Source organism: Schistocerca cancellata, chromosome 2, assembly GCF_023864275.1.
Source record: "Schistocerca cancellata isolate TAMUIC-IGC-003103 chromosome 2, iqSchCanc2.1, whole genome shotgun sequence".
Taxonomy (NCBI): Eukaryota; Metazoa; Arthropoda; class Insecta; order Orthoptera; family Acrididae; genus Schistocerca; species Schistocerca cancellata.
Window position 1 is genome coordinate 942,889,836 of NC_064627.1, and position 19,475 is coordinate 942,909,310.

Here is a 19,475-nt window from a genome sequence, read left to right on the forward strand (position 1 = left end):
GACACGTTATCTTCGGCGCTGTGGTTCTCATGGAAGAGCAGAGCGAGCTGATTTTCACAGGATCTCTTGTTGCGAAACCCATGTTGATTTTTATAGAGGAGACTTTCATTCTCCAAAAACGTCATCATTCCTTAGCATAAACATATTCTATAGTTCCACAACAGATCGACGCCAGCGATGTAGGTTTACATTCGTGTGCATCCGTCCAGTGACCCATCTTCAAAATAGGGAGTGGCCTGCACCTTCTTCCAGTCGCCAGACACCCTTCGCTGCCCAAGCGATCTGCGATAAATATGTTCATCCGCACGTGAAATAATACATCTACATTGCAGTCTGAGACCCAAACAACGACTTAGAAGCAAATACCCAAGTCATTTCATGTGTAAACCATTACATTCCCACATAAAGACTGAGACATGTAAGGTATCCGTGATCCCACGAATATAGATACTAGTATCCGACGCCCGGGTCGATAGCAGACAGGAGTCGATTGTCGAGCGCTGCAGAAGGCAGTGCGTAGTAGTACTGGAGAGTGTCGAGCGAGAAGGAGTGTTGGAGAGACGGGCAAGAATGGTGGTCGAGTGAGTTGTAAACCGTAAAGTTCACCGGAGTATGACGAGTGAGCACGTCCCCCTGATCGTCGTGGGGTTGACCCTCACTAATACCGATTCGCGAGTGATATGGAACAGAAAGTGGCAAGTGCCGGATTACGTGTTTCGCGTCAACCGCGTCGGCCAGCAACAACCATGTATTGCAGTGAGGACTGTTGTGAACGTTAACCATCAGCATTGCGTGTGACGAAGTACTGAAAATCAGCAACCAATAAAAAGATATAACTGTAATTAGACGTGTAAGGCGAAGGTAGCAACTGCCTCAGAATTCGTGTGTTAGTAGGAAATATATGTCAGTTTGTACATCCCAACCTTTATGGTCCTTAATAATAGACAAACTTTCAACCATTCCACTACTCAGTCTCAGAACAGCCGCACTCGGTTGAAATACCCCCGAAACCACAGCAGAAAAACCGATAGCCTTACATCCATTAAGCACACGGTCATATAATCATAATAATTAACTGTTTGGCGGCTTCGATAAATTACACTCTTCTAATTTTTACTAAAGAATACATTCACATATAAGAGAGATGACTATCGATAATGTACTTTCTTGTATATTATATGCTTTTCTGGTGTGCCACTAAGTGCAAAATAATCTTATATGAAACATTGCTTACAATCCCAAGACAGAGTAATTAAACATGTATTACAACATAAAGGTCATATACATAAAAAACAGTATTTAAACATATTGAATAAAGAAATTCAAGTATGCATTTTAAGTGACAAGCACTATGAACAACTAAAAGAATGACATAGCATGGCGATAAAATAATGTGTATAATCTTCGTTCTGTCTAGGAACCTGTAGGAATCAGAATAGGATGTAATAGGTACAACCATAGTATAGAAATGCATCAGCCCAATAAAATATAGTAAATATATACAACGCCTGCTTTACACAGCCTACGATGGAAATGTAAATTACTGTGCCACATTATCTATAATTCAGTCTTGTAGCTTTATAGCAGAAAGCATGGTTTCTTGTGTAAAACGGAAGTGAAACCCTTAGCAACGCTATGGGAAACATCAATTTGAAAATTTTATTTAAGTTATAAATAGATGTAGTTGCTACGAAACAGCACGACGCCTTGCTGAAAGGAAAGTAGCATGCTCTTATGTCATTCAGAAACACCCAGGTTCGTAGAAGGTTTCGCAAACAACGAAACATTTTCAAACATTCGACTCTACTGGAAGATATCCAGCAATAAAGTATTATTGCACAGGGTGTTTGTAATTAAACTTTCGCTTCCTGAGCCAGTACAGACGGAAAACTAATCACCGTATCACTACCGAAATTTACAGGACTGATATTCAGATAAGATTAGATTCAGTTTTCGATCGATAGGCCCAAAAAATGAAATGATTTTCGTGGATGTGGAACATGTCAGAAAGTATAACATAAAACAATTGAATATAATGCTTTCCACCCCGGTCATTTGTCAAGAGATTGTCAAAATAGGTGAGTACATTTGAGCGGTTACTACCATTTTTCGTTATTATATTTCTCTTCCTCTCTTTCATTCAATCAATATTAGAGCGTGCCGGACGTGTGTGTGCGCCAAGGCACCTTATACACACGCTGCTTACCCGCTTGGTTCTGTGCTCGGAAGGAGTCATTTAAGGGGGCCGGCCCGAAGTCAGTGGTCGAATGATCTGATTATTATATTAAAATTTCGCAACGGATAACGTGGCGGAGGTCTCAAGTAACCAAGTGGGCAAGTAACTACATACCACGCTCTAACATGATCTATATTCTCTACCCTGGTTAATTACCCTTCCCGACAGATTATCGTGCCTTCAATTTATTACCAACATTTCTCTCTACATAGGGTGGGGGTGTTATCATTGAATCCATGAAATCAAATTTATATGACACATTTATTATCTATATATTCAGAAATTTTACAAACTTTATAATTGCAGTTAACGAAGCCAAGTCGAATTAAATTCTATTTTTGTCTGGCACTAAAGGCACCCATGTTAGCGGGAATCCATTCAATACCCTCTCGCACTGAAGGTGCTTAAACTATCAGGCATCTCGTTTGTAATTATGCGCTGGGAAAGAGGGGGGGGGGGGGGGTCTACGTTGCTCAATACCCTCTCGCACTGAAGGTGCTTAAACTATCAGGCATCTCGTTTGTAGTTATGAGCTGGGAAAGAGGGGGGGGGTCTACGTTGCTGCCTCTGTAGTCCGTCTGCTTGGACAATGATCGAAATACACACCCCAAGTTGCTACTTGGACCGAATAGCCAAAATTATAACAAAGACTCTTGGCGGGAAAACGGGGGGAACAAAGCAGACACTAACATCTTCCGTATACACACACAAAAAACAATTCTTTAAAAATAAAACATCCTTTGAAATTTGGCACACGCAAATTAACAATTAACGACACACGCAAGCATCCTCACCTTAACTAATTTTCAAGAACGAACTGGTAGCTCGCTGACAGTGCAATTCGACACCACGTGGGTGACCGATACCAACGGCTAATTTCTTTGTTCTCGCCCCTCTGTTCGTTCTTGTTTTCCATTCTATACAATAATTCACACGCACAACCTATTAGTTATCAAAGTAGTTTGGACTTGCTGCTTGCAAATGGGGGTTATCATGAATCAAAACATCCATGAACAATAATTTATGAAATGGCCTAAAAATTACGTCACACGCTCAAAACCTTAAGTAATTCACACAAAACACACGCATATCCTTGCAGGTTTCACGCGGAATCGTCGTCTAAATTACTCATCAGTAGTTACGGCCACGTGTTAAACTAATTAGGCTGGGCGAGGCCCCAGCTTACTTTAAAATTGCAAAACGCTACTGCTAAGAGTGGAACTATACGATTTTTTGTGCTATTGCTGTTCTCGTGTGCTGAAGGCACCAACTGATTGCAGTACCATAAATGGATAACGTGAGCCCACATGCTCACCTCTGGAAAAGAAACCCTAACTGAAAACTTTAATTGTACAGGCAAAATTTCTCAAAAAAATGAATGGACGTAACGACACGCTAATTCCATCTTGGAAAAGAGCGGAATAATGACGGTGTAACACATAATACCTCATCCCACAGTAAAATTGGGGGCAGGGACACAGATCGCCCTCGATTCCGTCCACTCAGTTCAACAGCTACCCCCAGTGTGACTATCATGGTGGCTCTAAACGGCCGTTCTCTTACATGGTGGGAAGGGGAACCTGTTACCAACCTCAAACTACCCCTGGCGAACAGGTGCGTCATCGCTGCCTTTACTCCAAGTTTATGTCGGCACTAACCGACCTACAGAGTGACCACATCTCTGCATTGACACTAACAGCAGACGAACTCTTAATACAAACCCCAAAGTTCATTAACCTGAGGCAATGTAGAGGGATTAAGGAAAGGAAGTGCATTTATGTAATTGCGAATTACATAAATAGGTAGTTCATTTCTTCACTCTAGTTGTAACATCATAAACATCTACAGTATTTCATATAATGCAACGAAAAAAACTAATTATAAAGAGATGGAACAAGCTGTTCCCTCTCACATTACTGTAAACTGCAACTGCTAATATTTACAGAATTAATACACCATCAGAATGAAACATCGTTATGCACTTTTAATAAATTTATCTTACACAAAACACCTAATCTTGACTATTTTGACCAAGTGCTGTTGGAACTCAAATCTAATAGACATTTTTACTTAATCTGGTCTAACAGCCCCTGTTAAGATATTCATCTATAGAGTAGAAGGAGTTGCCTATCAAAAAGTTTTTCAAACTCTGTTCAGACGGTTCCTCATCTGAAAGCAGGTTTTTAATGGTTGCTGGCAATTTAATGAAAATGTGTGTTCCTGAATATTGGACACCTTTTTGGACCTAGGTAAGTGATTTTAGCTCATTTTATAGATTGTTCTTATTCCTAGTATTGATAGTATGCATTGAGCTATTGGCTCAAAATTGAGGTATGTTACTTGCAACAGATTTCATTTAGGAATAAGTAGACTGAGAAGCAGTATCTAGAATACAAAGCTAGTTGAACAGGTTTCTACATTATATTCTTGAATTTACACCACAAATCATCCTTATTACACGCTTTTGCATGCTAATAACTTTTGCTCGGTTTGATAAGGTACTCCAGAATACGATCCCGTATGACACAATAGAATGAAAGTAAGCAAAGTATGCAAGTTTTTTATGTTTACATCTCCTACATCTGACATCTTTCTCACTGCAAATACGAACTTGTTTAGGCGCTTAAGCAATTCTGTGGGATGCCCTTCCCAACTGAATTTATTATCAAGTTGTAATCACAGAAATGTAACACTGTTAACCCCTTCGATCTGCATGTCTTCAAATGTTATACACATTCTACAAGGGATTACCTTACAGATTCTGAAGTGCATAAAGCTGGTCTTCCCAAAGTTTAATGACAGTGAATTAGCTTTAAACCATTTATTAATGTCAGTGAAAATTTGATTAGCAGCTATTTCTAAATCTATACTTGACTTACTACTTATTACAATGTTTGTATCATCTGCAAACAAAACTAACTTAGCACCTGGCAATGTAACAGATAAGAGGTCATAAATGTACACAAGAAAAATCAATGGACCCACGATGGTACCTTGAGGAACACCACATGTAATTAATTCCCAATCAGATGAAGACTGACTGCTTACTGCACAGCTATTTTGTAACGACACCCTTAGTTTCTTGTTAGATAAGACTCAAACCATTTTGCAGCATTGCCAGTGACACCGTAATATTCTAATTTATGTAAGAGAATGCTGTGAGTCACACAGTCAAAGGCTTTTGACAGGTTACAGAAAATGCCACTAACCTCTAATTTATTATGTAATGAAGTAAGTACATTCTCACAGTAAGTGTAAATAGCTATATATTAGAACCCTTAAGAAACCGAAACTGTGACATGGAAAATATATTATTTGCAGTCAGATGCGTAAGTAGACACTTGAACACAACCTCTTCAATTATTTTTGAGAAGGCTTTAAAAGTGAAACTGGTAAATAGTTTGATGGTATCTCTTTATCCCTCTTCTTGTTCTTTGGCATATATTAGCCAGTCTTTAAATGTGCCCGCTGACAGGAGAGTTATTACATATATATAACTGAGGATAGAACTCAACTCGCATGAGCACTCTTTGATTAACTTCGTTGATATGTTATCATTTCCACTAGAATACTTCGATTTTAAGGATTTTATGATTGATGCTACTTCTTTGGAAGATGTGAGTGTCATTTCCATTTTACTGAAGTTATTTGTAATGACTGGTCTCACGTACTCCATTGCACTGTTCACCAAACCTGATAACTCCTTACCAAAGTCTCATTTATTTTTACAGCTATTTGTTCCTCTTCGTTTTTGGCCCCACCTGTCTCTGTTTTCACCATATCTCATACAGTCTGTGCGCTGCAACATTTGTGTTGTTAATAGTGTGTGTCATGACTCATTGCTACGCACTGGTGTTGGCATGTTGTAGAGTTGAAACACAAGCATCAGTGTGAATTACAGTTGCAGGCAGCCAATATTTGTCTGGACAGGGTGAGCAGGGCTTTCATCATAAAGGTGTTTTACCAAAACAACAGCAATAGTGCTGCTGCTTTTGAGCAATGTTGTATTAAAGGAGCTGGCGGAAGAGGCCGAGCGGTTCTAGGCGCTACAGTCTGGAACCGCGCGACCGCTACGTCGCAGGTTCGAATCCTGCCTCGGACATGGGTGTCTGTGATGTCCTTAGGTTAGTTAAGTTTAAGTAGTTCTGAGTTCTAGGGGACTGATGAGCTCAGAAGTTAAATCCCATAGTGCTCAGAGCCATTTGTATTAAAGGAATGCGGAAAGTTTCTTTTCCTGCACCGATATTGAAGATCATGATTAGGAAGTTCGAATTAACGGAAAATTTGGAAGTTGCCCCTAGGAGCCACAAATCGTTGAAGATGTTATTGTTGCCATGGCTGAGAATGCTGGACGCAATGTGCGATTTTCAAGTAGTGCACAAGCTGTCTTATGACAGCTGAATATTCCATGGTCCACAGTTCAAAAATGCTGTGAAGAATTGTGAAATGGTATCTGTACAAACTTCCCGGCTATGAGGGTGCAGATGGTCGTCACGCTGAGCAACGTTTGTAACCTGGAATTTTAATCTGGAACATAAGCATGGTACGCAATTAACAAATGTTAATCACTCATTTGAATGTTAAAATGTCTTTCTCACAATGGTTTATTCGTTATTTCTCTTCTGCACATATTTACAAATGCTTCCACAATGTTTCATTGTCCTACAATGACTCGTTGTACATGGGGTCTCTCTCAGGTAGCTAAAGTTTAATTATAATTATCCACTGCGTGGAAAACGTGCTTCAAGTGATTCAACTCAACACGAAATATGTGATTGTGAGAATCTCCGCATATTACTCATAAACATGTCGCACCACATGTGAACGTCTTGAAAAGCGATATACAGAATCTACTTGACGAAGGTCTCATGTAATATAGGACTTGTCGAAACGTTTTTAAACATTACACTTGCGCACACGCTGTTTTGTATTGATCACAATGGCTTATTTTCCCTTTTCACTCCTTATCAGAAATTTGTATTTTGGCGGCAGATCAGACCTTGAAGATCGAGGCTTCTTTGGTTTTCTTGACTTTTTTTCTTGATTGTTGGTTAAAACACTACTGCGGATTAATAATTACCAAAAATGGTTTAAATATGCACGGTATAGTGTTACCCTCTGGGAGGATTTTTGAATTTGACCGTGTGTTACCTAACAGAAAGAGGGTATCGAACATGAAATTCGTAAGGGTCGCAGTTGGTAGACAACAGAAAGACTAAAATTTGGTAAGAAATTACAGTATCACATTTAATATAAATGAAATAATAAAACCGTCGCCAGCCTAATTAGGCATAATAATGTGAAAACATAATTTTCATTGGATTTGCATATACTTTTGCAAAAGTGACTTTCATAGATTCTTTCTCAGAAAAGTGCAATGAACACCTACGACAAACAGACGACGCTACACAGTGGGTAGCAGTAGCACTCAACTGCAAAGACTAGCATTCACAGAAACAAAATAGAAACTTTATCCCTGCTGACCACAGTCTCTACTTCAATCTTTAAATAATTCAGCACAAAAATTTTTCTCAAAGACTAAAACGAGACTGACTAGCATCTGACCAGAGTTCAATTTAGGTTAACACTCTTATACATATCACAAAGGCAATAAAACTCACAATACTCACATTTCATATACATTTCACTTTGTCACTGTTTCAGGTTCATCCACTTATACTGTTATTAAATATTATAGTGGAATCCTACGAACTGATCACTCCTTTATCCACAAATAAGCACACTTTACAGAAAATCCTTGAATTATAATAAATGTTGAACTAAAACCACACTTAAGATCATTTAGCCATCGAAGCTTGAAAACAATATACTTGAGCAGTATTTATATCTGGATTGGTAAGTAAGTTCAAGTTAAAGCAAATATTCAGGAGGTTTCAAATTTTTCTGTCTCTTTCATCACTTGTGAAGCAAGTGATTTTAACCAATCAGATTTAGATTCATTAGTACAAACCATTTGACACTTTCCTATTGAAATATTTCATAGTAAATTAAAAACTTTTCATCTGATAAATATTATGTGCCCCTTATATTATTCGTGAAGCGAGTAGTTTTCACTGACAATCTTAATGTTACTACACATTGAACAATCGCACTTGTAAATTAGAAGCTGTTCAAAGTAAATGGGAGCTTTTCATAAATTCAACGTAAAATAAAATAGATTAATATCAGTCTTTCACATTCAGGATACATGGACTTAAATACTTTGAGGAAAGGACCCTGCTTGGTTCATTGAAGGAGAAAATTTCATGGTTCAAATACCAGTTTTTGCAACACTTTGACTATTGTTGCAAAATTAAACACACACAAAGACATTGGTTCACACTGATATAAGTTCCAAACTCCTTTTGTTGGAGCAGTGGCGCAATAGCGGTGGTGAACAGGTGGCAACTACCTGGTCTCTCATCTGGCGAATTATTGCTCTATTTGATTTCTTCTTGGCGACATAAATATTAATTTTAGAGCCATTCCCAATGTGAGAGCACCCTTTTTATAGCAGTAGCCACATCCGAGACCGTTCCATCATATATGAGGATACAGAACGCCTCACTCGACACCTGCGGTTTTGACTCCACAACTGCTGGCCACCGACTCCTATTGTCCTCTCTCACTTCTCGCTCAGCCTGAACGCCACTTCCACCTTTTCTTCGAGTGCCAAAACCACTTCCGTAGCGGAGTGGAATCACTATGTCTTTTATATTATATAATACAAAACCCCTAAGTATGAACAAGTTTTTACATTTTAGTTTCTCATACATAAACAAACATATTTAATTAAGTTTCATTATTTAAACACACAGTTATAGTTCCACAAAACATATTTCTCTAAACTCCATTTCCTTACAGTAATGCAAAGACATTAAGCAGAAAAGAATAAACACATTATACTTCACATAATAAACTACTCACTATCGATTATGGTGTTACATGGTGAGTGTTGATTACGGGAACAGCACTTTTTTCAAGTCACTGTAATTTCTAAGGGTACAATGGATAGTTGAAGATAGGACTAAAATTTGAAATTTCTACAAAAACTTAAGCTGCACCACTCAAAAATAGGTGCTTTTCTTACTATTTGGATGTAAATGAATAGTAACAAAGTACATGTCTTTCGAAAACAAAAGGTTCATGGGTTAACGTATGTTGTGATTTGGTTTCACTGATTCATTCAAATACAGGAAACCAACAAGAGAGAATAGGTGGAAGGATGGAATGATTGTTCAACGACAATAAGATAATTGTAGTGTGGTTCGTGTGGGATGCTGGATCGTAAGGCAGATGTTTACTCCAGGCGTTAGTTCCCATAGCTACTTCTCTTACACTGTCAGTTTTAAACATTAACTATATAAGAAATATTTCCTTAAGTTCCAACTGAAACCTACTTCCTTTGTTTTCGGATTGCATTTCCTTAGGATTCTTCCAATGTATCTGAGTCTGGCAACTGCTTTACCGACGATCAAATTTCTATGATCATTTCATTTTAAATGACTCCTAATGCGTACTCCCAGATAATTATGGAATTAACTGCTTCCAGTTGCTGACCTGCTATATTGTAGCTAAATGATAAAGGATCTTTCTTTCTATGTACTCGCAGCACATTACACTTGTCTACATTGAGATTCAGTTGCCATTCCCTGCACCATGCGTCAATTCGTTGCAGATCCTCCTGCATTTCAATACAATTTTCCATTGTTAAACCTCTCGATAAACTACAGCATCATCCGCAAAAAGCCTCAATGAACTTCCAATGTTATCCACAAGGTCATTTATGTATATTGTGAATAGCAACGGTCCTACGACACTCCCCTGCGGCACACCTGAAATCACTCTTACTTCGGAAGACTTCTCTCCATTGAGAATGACATGCTGCGTTCTGTTATCTAGGAACTCTTCAATCCAATCACACAATTGGTCTGATAATCCACATGCTCTTACTTTGTTCATTAAACGACTGTGGGGAACTGTATCGAACGCGTTGCGGGAGTCAAGAAACACGGCATCTACCTGGGAACCCGTGTCTATGGCCCTCTGAGTCTCGTGGACGAATAGCGCGAGCTGGGTTTCACATGATCGTCTTTTTCGAAACTCATGCTGATTCCTACAGAGTAGATTTGTAGTCTACAGAAAAGTCATTATACTCGAACATAATACGTGTTCCAAAATTCTACAACTGATCGACGTTAGAGATATGGGTATTAAGTCCTGCACATCTATTCGACGTCCCTTCTTGAAAACGGGGATGACCTGTGCCCTTTTCCAACCTTTGGAACGCTACGCTCTTCTAGGGACCTACGGTACACCGCTGCAACAAGGGTGGCAAGTTCCTTCGCGTACTCTGTGTAAAATCGAACTGGTATCCCATCAGGTCCATCGGCCTTTCCTCTTTTGAGCGATTTTAATTGTTTCTCCATCCCTCTGTCGTCTATTTCTATATCTGCCATACACCACGTTCAAATTCACTTAAAGCTCGATAGCCTGCCACTGCAACAGCAGTAACCGCTGTAACAACTGCGCCAGACACTTGTTGTCTTATGTAGGCGTGGCCGATGGCGGCGCCGTATTCCGCCTGTTTACACATCTCTGTAGTTGAACATGCATGCACATACCAATTTCTCTGGCGCTTCAGTGTAGAAGCACCGTTTATTTATGGGCGGTCCCTGAGAAAACATGATTTTTTTCGTATGAAAAGTATCAAATGTGGGGATGGCCATTCCTGTAATTTCTGTTGATTGCAGATCGTCGACATTTATACCGTACAGTCTTAAGGCGATATTCTCGAGAAATTTCAAACTTTCGATAGCATTATCCATTAGCGAGTTCCTGAGGTTCAGCGTTATCGTATTTATACAGAAAATTGCAAAAACTGAATTTTAGCCGTTTCCGCACCGTGGGCTGCAGTCATGTAAATAATTAACTATAAAAAATGGCTTAAATTTTAAATGCCCATTACGTATAGGCGCGCCATTTTCCCGTTTTCAAAAATCTGTATCCTTTGTCAATACACACCCAAAAGACCATGATTATTGGCTACCAAAGGTACCAGTTGTGGGGATGATCACTTCTACAGGTACGATTTCTACTCATGGAAAATCGTCGAACTTTTTCTAGTGTGTTCTTAAGATGATGTTCTCGGGGAATCTTGAAACCTTTTTCAGTATCACCATCCGTTAGCTAGAGCTAGAGGTTTAAAATTTCAGGACTTAAACGCTTAAAATATGCACGTAGCATCCGGTCTCAGGCGTCAATGTAGTTTTAATTGTCAAGGGTTCTATAGTCATCAGAAGAGTTCAGAGGTCACCAAATTATGTTTTAGTCATTATTTTTTCATCAGTATAGCTTTGTATAATAGACACTTTACTCCTACACAAATGTGCCCAATGTGGTAATGCAGTGAAAAAGATCGGCTAAAAAGGGTATAACAAGCATGAAAAACTTAAAATAACTGGCAAAAAGCATGCAAAACTGGAAATATCGTAAATTCAGTAAAATATTTCTAAAAACATTTTTACTCTATTAAAGCATAGATCATAAGCCAGACGTTAAAAATGAACTGCGATCGACGAGCAAAGTAACCAGAAAAAATGTAAAGCAAACGATTTCTTGTTAGCCTTATATTAGGCGTACTTATAAGTTGGTTATATGTGTCGAAGTATTTAAATTTTTTGATAGATAAACTTTTTGAACCACCCAGACATCTTGTCTAAATCATTTTTCAATTGTTTTTGATCGTCTGATGGCTTTACAAGACGGTAAATGACTGAATCACCTCCGAATAATCTAAGAGGGCTCCTCGCATTGTGTTCCATGTCATTTATGTGGATCAGTAACAGTGATTTCCCTAAATCGCTCCAGGCAAATGCCGGGATAGTTCCTTTGAAAGGGCACGGCCGACTTCCTTCCCCGTCCTTCCCTAATCCGATGAAACCGATGACCTCGCTGTTTGGTCTCCTCCACAACAACCACCCAACTTCTAACCTCTCAGAATCACTCAGTTTAATTCGGATTCAGTAACAGCAGAGGGCCTATAAAACTTCCTTGGTGGACACCGATTATTACTTCCGTCATTTAGTACGAACTGTGACGTTTCTGACCAGAAAAGACGTATACAGCCACAGAACTGAGGCGATACACCATAGGCACACAAATTAATTAGGTGACGCTCGTGAGGAACGTTGTCGAAAGCCTCGCGGAAGTTTAAAACAAAAGAATCAATTTGACATATTCAGTCGATAGCACTCATTACTTCGTGAGAATAAAGAGCTAGTTCTGTTTCACAAGAACGATATTTTCTGAATCGGTGCTGACTGCTTGTGAAGATATCGATTACTGCGAGGTAATTCAAAATGTTCGATCACGGTAGGCTATATGTTCCCAAATCCTACTGCAAATGCTATGGCTCTGTAATTCAGCGAATTTTGTCCTTTCTTGGGTATAGGCGTGACTAGTGCAACTTTCCAGTCTTTAGGTACGAATCTTTCGAATAAAGAGTGGTTGTACATGAATGGTAACTATGGAGCTGTTGCATTAACATACTCTGAAACGAACCTGACTGGTATGCAATCTGGACCGGAGGCTTACCTTTATTAAGTGATTTAAGATGCACCGAGGATATCTACTTTTAAGATACTCATGTTGACAGTTGTTCTAGATTCGAATTCTGGAATATTTACTTCGTCTGGTTTGGTGGAGGAATGTCGGAAAACCGTGTTTAGTAACTCTCTCTTTTAGTGGCACTGTCATCAGTGACATCACCATTATTATCACGCAATCAAGGTGTTGAGAGCATCTTGCCGCTGGTGTACGTTACATTTGACCGAATCTCTTTATGTTTTCTGCCAGATTTAGTGACAGAGTTACGTTGTGGAAAGTGTTAAAAGCATCGCGCATTGAACTTGTTAACCCCAGATGGAATTCAATGTGCAGTATTGTTTCTCCAGAATTTCTTTGTAGCGTGTTTAACGTTTTGAGCAATCGGTATGACAGGAGAGATAATAAACACAAGTTACGTGTTTGCTTGTATTTCAGGAACACAAAAGCCCAGTCCATCAATAGTTGAACGTCTGTCATGTCGAATTCTTTCCTCAATCCTTACGCAGAGTTCGTCAAATATAACTGAAAGTCAGTTTGTTTGTTCGTTATTATGAATATTCGTTCGTCCGCACTGAATACGAAAAATCGTTTTCTAACACAAGCTTAATTTGTCACATTTGCATTAACTTCGATTATCTGCCTGTAAACTCCGATAGGGAGTACACTGTATTAGAGTACCGAATCTCACACTTGACGAGCTCGTTAATTTTGTCAAACATTTTACTCACAAATAGAAGTTGATGACTGTGGGTTCCTGATAAATAAGCAAACACATGACTCGTGTTTATTATCTCGGCTGTCATACCGAGTTCTCAAAATGTTGAACTTGAGCACTGCTGCACGCTACAAAGTGATTCTGGTGAAACAATACTGCACGTTGAAGTCCATCTGGAGTTAACAACTTCGCTGCGCGATACTTTTAACAGTTTCCACAACGAAATTCTGTCTCGAAAGCTGGCAGATTCTGATTCTGCGTAAAGTTCTGATGCAGCTGATGTCATCAGTACCTTTTCTTTTCCTTCCGTTCACACTTCTTCTACTTGATTTTCCGTATTATGTATCAGAACTAAGGATCAGCAGTGGCAAGGGAAAATGTGTGCCGAACCAGGACTCAATCCCAGGATCTCCTGCTCACTACACAGCTGTATTAACCGCTGTGCCACCCGGATACAGTTTTAATTACAAATACGCGGACTATCTCAGCACGCTCCTCGACTGACCCACGTTCCCATCCAGCGCCACCACTTTCAGGCCCTATTGATGTCCTCCATACGCACATGTCCAAAAGAACAGCCACCACGCACTCATATAATTGAAACATACACTACTGGCTATTAAAATTTCTACACCAAGAAGAAATGCAGATCATACACGGGTATTCATTGGACAAATATATTATACTAGACCTGACATGTGATTACATATTCACGCAACTTGGGTGCATAGACCCTGAGAAATCAGTACCCAGAACAACCACCTCTCGCCGTAATAACGGCCTTGATACGCCTGGGCATTGAGTCAAACAGAGCTTGGATGGCGTGTACAGATACAGCTGCCCATGCAGCTACAACACGATACCACAGTTCATCAACAGTAGTTACTGGTGTATTGTGACGAGCCAGTTGCTCGGCCACTATTGACCAGACGTTTTCAGTTGGTGAAAGATCTGGCCAGGGCAGCAGTCGAACATTTTCTGTATCCAGAAAGGCCCCTAAAGGACCTGCAACATGCGGTCGTTCATTATGCTGTGGAAACGTAGGGTTTCGCAGGGATCGAATGAATGGTAGAGCCACGGGTCGTAACACATCTGAAATGTAACGTCTACTGTTCAAAGTGTCCTCAATGCGAACAAGAGCTGACCGAGACGTGTAACCAATGGCACCTCATACCATCACGTCGGGTGATACGCCAGTATGGCGATGACGAATACACACTTCCAATGTGCATTCAGCGCGACGTCGCCAAACATGGATGCGACCATCATGATGCGGTAAACAGAACCTGGAGTCATCCGAAAAAGTGACCTTTTGCCATTCGTGCACCCAGTTTCGTCGTTGAGTACACCATCCCAGGCGCTCCTGACTGTGATGCAGCGTCAAGGATAACCGCAGCAATGGTTTCCGAGCTGATAGTCCATGCTGCTGTAAACGTCGTCGAACTGTTCGTGCAGATGGTTGTTGTCTTGCAAACGTCCCCATCTGTTGACTCAGGGATCGAGATGTGGCTGCACGATCCGTTACAGCCATGCGGATAAGATGACTGCTAGTAATACGAGGCCGTTGTGATGCAGCACGGCGTTCCGTATTACCTCCTGAACCCACCGATTCCATATTCTGCTAACAGTCATTGGATGTCGACCAACGCGAGCAGCAATGTCGCGATGCGATAAACCGCAATCGCGATAGGCTACAATCCGACCTTTATCAAAGTCGGAAACGTGATGGTACCCATTTCTCCTCCTTACTCGAGGCATCACAACAACGTTTCACCAGGCAACGGCGGTCAACTGCTGTTTGTGTGTGAGAAATCGGTTGGAATCTTTCCTCATGTCAGCACGTTATATGTGTCTCCACCGGCGTCAACCTTGTGTGAATTCTCTGAAAAGCTAATCACTTGCGCATCGCAGCATCTTCTTCCTGTCGGTTAAATTTCGCGTCTGCAGCACGTCATTTTCGTGGTGTAGCAACTTCAATGGCCAGTAGTGTAAGTATCCCCCTGAAAGCTAGTCAAATGTTCAAATGTGTAAATTCCTAAGGGACCAAACTGCTTAGGACATCGGTCCCTGGACTTACACACTACTTAAACTAACTTAAACTGACTTCTGCTAAGAGCAACACAAACACCCATGCCCGAGGGAGAACTTTAACCTCCGAGGGAGTTGCCGCACAGTCCAGGCCATTATGTTAGCTACTGCCTTATATTTGTTTAGAGGCAGTGCACGAATGATTGGCCAAGTAAGACGATGGCTGCGCCATCTGTATAGGCTTAAAGACTGATCAGTGCGTGCGCACCGGTGTAACTAATTTATTGTCTGGTGAGCCGATAAAACCCCGGGGCGAAAAGGGGTGGATAACTGCAGGAAACCGAGCGAGGTGGCGCAGTGGTTAGCACACTGGACTCGCATTCGGGAGGACGACGGTTCAGTCCCGCGTCCGGCCATCCTGATTTAGGTTTTCCGTGATTTCCCTAAATCGCTCTAGGCAAATGCCGGGATGGTTCCTTTGAAAGGGCACGGCCGAATTCCTCCTCCGTCCTTCCCTAATCCGATGAGACCGATGATCTCGCTGTCTGGTCTTCGCCCCGAAACAACATAACCTAAACTGCAGGGATCGTCAGACCAAAGCGTTCTTTACTTTTAGAAGGACCCAGTACATTTTTTAACATAAAAGTCGTACAGACAGGTTGTCGTTACTCACTGGCAGAGCAAAGCAAGTCGTTAATTATAATTAACAGTACTTGCTTTACGCTAAGAGATCTCAGCCGTGGCTTTCGGAGCCACAAGCCCCTAATCAAAGTAGCGGTCGTTTCAGCAGTCAACCAGGAGCTTCATATTCCTGCAAGAGAACGGGGAGCGCCCGAAGACAGCCTGTGCTTAAACCGGCCGTGGTCTGCTGTGTAATTCTGGAGCGTATCGAGGCGGCGGCCGTCCAGGGACCGGCAGAGCGCCTTGCGGCCACAGTTCAGCGACCCCTGGGACAGCTGTCTGCGCCAGGCGGATCCTCGCCACCGCGGCGGGCAGCTGCCAATACTCCGGAATGTAGGAACATTAAGGCGTCCGAGAAAATCAACACTTTATTCCGAGCACGATGCTCGTGCCACAGTTCGACAGGACAGTAAAATTACTCTGCTGGGGAAACGGGTCCCTTTTTGTTTATAAAACAATGGTGAGGAATATAGTTTAGGTTGTTCTGACCATGTGCTGCCGCTTCACTACCACAACGTCATCTGATACTTGATAAAATTTGACTGTATATCGTTAATGTCATGAATGTCTGTAGGCTCGCCTCTTTTGAGGTAGTGTATAGCAAAGATAGGAACGTTATTTCCAGTATTCACTTTCTGAAATTGTCGTAAAGTTCGGTTATTGATTTTCTCGTCGGCTAGACAATCGGCGACGCTATACTACTGGCCATTAAAATTGCTACACCACGACGATGACGTGCTACAGACGCGAAATCTAACCGACAGGAAGAAGATGCTGTGAGATGCAAATGATTAGCTTATCAGAGCATTCACACTAGGTTTGCGCCGGTGGCGACACATACAACATGCTGACATGAGGAAAGTTTCCAACCGATTTCCATACACAAACAGCAGTTGCCGGCGTTGCCTGGTGAAACGTTTTTGTGATGCCTCGTGTAAGGAGGACAAATGCGTACCATCACGTTTCCGACTTTGATAAAGGTCGGATTGTAGCCTATCGCGATTGCGGTTTATCGTGTCGTGACATTGCTGCTCGCGTTGGTCGAGATCCAATGACTGTTAGCAGAATATGGAATCGGTGGGTTCAGGAGGGTAATACGGAACGCCGTGCTGCATCACAACGGCCTCGTATCACTAGCAGTCCACATGACAGGCATCTTATCCGCATGGGTGTAACGGATCGTGCAGCCAAGTCTCGATCCCTGAGTCAACAGATGGGGACGTTCGCAAGACAACAACCATCTGCAAGAACAGTTCGACGACGTTTGCAGCAGCAAGGACTATCAGCTCGGAGACCATGGCAGCAGTTACCCTTGACGCTGCATCACAGACAGGAACGGCTGCGATGGTGTACTCAACGACCAACCTGGGTGCACCAATGGCAAAACATTTTTTCAGGTGAATCCAGGTTCTGTTTACCGCATCATGATGGTCGCATCCGTGTTCGGCGACATCGTGGTGAAAGGAAAGACATTGGAAGCGTGTATTCGTCATCGCCATATTAGTGTATCACCCGGCGTGATGCTATGGGATACCATTGGTTACACGTCTCGGTCACCTCTTGTTCCCATTGACGGCACTTTGAACAGTGGACGTTACATTTCAGATGTGTTACGACCCGTGGCTCTACCCTTCATTCGATCCCTGCGAAACCCTACATTTCAGCAGCATAACGCACGACCGCATGTTGTAGGTCCTGTACGGGCCTTTCTGGATACAAAAAATGTTCGACTGCTGCCCTGGCCAGCCCATTCTCCAGATCTCTCACCAACTGAAAACGTCTGGACAATGATGGCCGAGCAACTGGCTCATCACAATACGCCAGTCACTACTCTTGATAAACTGTGGTATCGTGTTGAAGCTGCATGGGCAGGTATAGCTCGTACACGCCATCCAAGCTCTGTTTGACTCAATGCCCAGGCGTATCAAGGCCGTTATTACGGCCAGAGGTGGTTGTTCTGGGTACTGATTTCTCAGGATTATGCACCCAAACTGCGTGAAAATGTAATCACATGTCACTTCTAGTATAATATATTTGTCCAATGAATACCTGTTTATCATGTGAATTTCTTCTTGATGTAGCAATTTTAATGTCCAGAAGTGTATTTGAAGAAGCTGTGAAGAACTCTAGACGTACCTTTATATGGCGAGAGGTTCATCATGTAATGCACCCGGCAACACTGTCGCGCAGCCGGCCGTTGTGGTTGAGCGCTTCTAGGTGCTCCAGTCCGGAACCACGCTGCTCCTACGATCGCAGGTTCGAATCCTGCCTCGGGCACGGATGTGTGTGCTGTCCTTAGGTTAGTTAGGTTTAAGTAGTTCTAAGTCTAGGGCACTGATGACCTCAGATGTTAAGTCCCATAGTGCTGAGAGCCGTTTGAAACATTTTGAACCACCGTCTCGTATAGATGTTTTGGTGGTCCTTGTATTAAATGTGGAGAGGCTTAATGAGGCACGGGCATACTCACCTCCAAGTTTTGAACACATCACAGTCACCGCTCGGCGTTATTGTGACATCGTACTATGCCTCTACCATGTGCGTCTCTCTAGTGGTGCATACGGCCCTGATTTCATTTTTATGGGAAACAATCCGCGACCGCATGGAGCAGTGGAGGCAGAAGACTCTTGGAACTAGTAGATATTCGGCGAAAGGGTTGGCGTGCCCGTTCCCCCGACTTCAGCCCCATCGAGCACGTGTGGCATGCGCAGGGAAGACGCACTGCGGCGTCTCCACGTGCACTAAAAGCCGTCAGCAGCTGCCAATGGCACTGTCGTAGAAATGGAGTACTGTACCAGAATAACTCGTTATCAACGTTGTGGCCAGTGCGGGCGCACTTTGCACAACGTGCATTCCCGTCCGTGGTGATCACACACCCCATTTAGTACCACGTCCACCCTTAATGTCCAAGGGACCATCATAGATCGCGGTGACTTCAGTGCAACTGCTGTTTTTGAAAGAAAGTGTCATTTCTGTTCATCTCATTGCGTATTTCTTTCAGTTGGCTTGTGTAATATGTCTGTAATATGTTGTAGCAGTTCTTTCTGTGCGCGGTGCAAGTATTATCCAGCTAGTTCGCAGTGGCATATCGCGCGAAAGTCGCTGTCGTCCTTTTGCACACCTGTGTATTCTGAAACCAAACGCATATTCCTGACGTTTAGAGCATCTCAGAGTTTAAAATAACTTTTTCATATTGTAAAATGTTAACTG